We start from the raw sequence: 2,579 nt of genomic DNA on the forward strand, positions 1-2,579 counted from the left end.
CTTTCCCTACATTTCTGTAAGAGGCTGTTTCCAGGACTTGAACCCATGACCTCATGGTCACAAGGCAGCAGCTTTACCACTGCGCCAAGGCTCCCCTTCGCATCAAAATCTCGTAATCCACCATAAAATTTGGTTCAAGATCATAATCGCCTAACTAAACCCAAATTGCTTCAAGTTTATTAAAGATCCATTTATCCACCAATATAATAACCACCATGCTCATTTACTAGACATAAATTTTCATAATCCACCGAACATCTTTGACTATCTCGTCAAGATTACAATCACCTAACTAAATCTCCACTTCATCTCCATTTTGTAAAACCGTATTTTCAGAATCATCCCATGGGCATTAGTGACACCCTTGGGTTTTTGTAAAACATTTATGAGTAATAAAGATTCTTCCCAAGTCCTATGATTTACACGACTAGCATGGCTAAGCATTACTATTAAACTTGCACATATGACGCACATTTATTTGTGACCACTACATGGTTAGAAAGGAGGGGTTTTAAGAATGTCAAAGGAGGGTGTCAATAATAAGCACATAGAGGATAGCTAAACCCTAGCTAATTAACTTAGCATAAGAATGTCAAAGGGTGTTCAATATTAAGGACATATGGCATAGCTAAACCCTAGCTAATTTACTTAACATAGCAATACTAGTAAATAATACTTTATGCATGAAAATTAATTATAAGTGTAATGCAAATATGGGTTCAACATGATCAAAGTAGATTGCTTGCCTCGCTCAGCAAAGTCTTCAATGGTTTTGGTCACTCCTCGAACGTCCTTGAATCTTTTGAAAGATATTGATTTCTACTCATTGGAAAAAAAATAACACACAATCAATAAACAATATGTGCAAAGGGCTCCAAAATTTACAGAAGTAGTATCATAGTAAAAGAGGGAAATTTTCGATGAATTTTGGAAGTACCCTGGATTTTAGAAAAAGAGAAATGGCATTGTGGGCCAGAACGGGTCTGCCTGATTAAACAGTACTACACCAAGGGGAAGGGGGTCGACGTCGAAGGCGTGAAGGAGAAATACACCTTCACTTACACGCCGATTTAAACCTGCATTGGGGCGATCACACAAGCCACACATGAGCAGCAAAACCAGGATAATCAAGCAATATATGAAGTTCACAATCAAGCATCATACCAAAGTCATATATGCTACCTATATTATTGCACACAACATGCAAGCACGGTGCACTGATTAGATCTTGTGAGATATACTATCTCACCCTAATGAATACTCAGTAGTTAGCCATCAGCCTCCCTCCTATACTGGGGACAAGTGCAGTTTCCTCGCTAGAAAAACAATGCATATGGTTCAGACTTTTTCAGACAACTAAATTACAACATCACATTCTAATTTCTAAACTCCGAGTGCAAAGCATCAAGTCTGTTCAGGAGAGTAGGACTAAGATTACCCACGGCCATGATTTAATTTTGTCGAGTTTTTCACTCAATGCACTAAGCTGAACGCAGACAGAAGTTTTTCACTATAGAAGCATTATACAGATTTCAGACTTCCTCAAACAAAATAGTTTGCCTGAATAAAAACGCATCATGTCTGTTCGATAGGATTACTCACGTCTAGAATCAAGATTGTGCACAAGTGTGAAATGCAAGTGTCCACAACATCAGAAGATTATATTTTAACATATCAAAATTGCAATGACAGCAATTTCATGGTCCAAGCATCCAAAGAACTTGATTTTGATAAAGAAGAGATTGTTTTTTTAAATTTCCCACTTGGCTCAAATCTGCCTCGACTAATCACATGCAGGAAAAATATGCAAACGAATCTACTTAGCATTTGGTTCGACTAATCACAGGGGAAAAAATTGCAGACGAATCTACTTAGGATTTGGCTTCTTATCACAGGCAGGGAGGAGTGCAGATGAGGAAGGGGGGCTGAGCTTACTTCTCGGCGTGGTGGAACAGGTAAAGGTGGACGAGCTTCTTCACCTCGATCAACCATGCCGGCACGTTCTTGACCGCCTGCGCTGCAAGCACACACACGCAATTCAGTCGCCGGAATCTACGGCGTGATATGAGATGAGACGAGACGAGGAGTGGAGCGCTAGCGGGACCTGCGGGAAGAGGTGAGCGACGTAGAAGCCCTGCTAGATGAGGGCGTGGAGGCGCATGAGCGTCGACCTTCTCGCCGTGGAAGCGGGAGGTCGAGGCGCGCCGGGATGGCGGCGGCATCCGGGTCGTCGTAGAGATGCGCGTCCGCTGCACTACCCGCGACGTTGCCGCGCCACTGGCCCGCATCCCCGAACAATTCTCTCTATATGCTATAGGCAGGCTTGCTTGCCCCGGCTCCCTCGTCGAACGCGGCGGGGATCTGGGCGGCCGCCGGCGCGCTTCGCGGTTCCTGTCGGTCTCGTTCACGGGAGCGCCGCGACTGGGTACAAGCCGAACGGCAAACCCTATTTGGCTAACGGGCGCCTGCAGCGCACGTCCCCCCGCCGCGATTGGGCCGGCCCAGTTGGTTTCCTTCACTGTTTCTGGCAAAACTGAAAAAAAGAGTGGGTCGAACACGCGATCTCTTGGCTCAGGGCG

At 44.5% G+C, this 2,579-nt stretch overlaps 1 long non-coding RNA gene across 1 annotated transcript; it reads right to left on the reverse strand.

Annotated features, from left to right (window-relative positions):
* Positions 1 to 35: 35 nt before the first annotated feature.
* LOC119267552 lies at positions 36 to 2,295 on the reverse strand. Its single transcript, XR_005132494.1, has 4 exons — positions 2,105 to 2,295; positions 1,936 to 2,017; positions 938 to 1,076; positions 36 to 819 (listed from the first exon to the last, which is right to left on the reverse strand). It is a non-coding gene; the product is annotated as an uncharacterized LOC119267552 (long non-coding RNA).
* Positions 2,296 to 2,579: the final 284 nt, after the last annotated feature.

Source organism: Triticum dicoccoides, chromosome 1A (assembly GCF_002162155.2).
Source record: "Triticum dicoccoides isolate Atlit2015 ecotype Zavitan chromosome 1A, WEW_v2.0, whole genome shotgun sequence".
NCBI lineage: Eukaryota > Viridiplantae > Streptophyta > Magnoliopsida > Poales > Poaceae > Triticum > Triticum dicoccoides.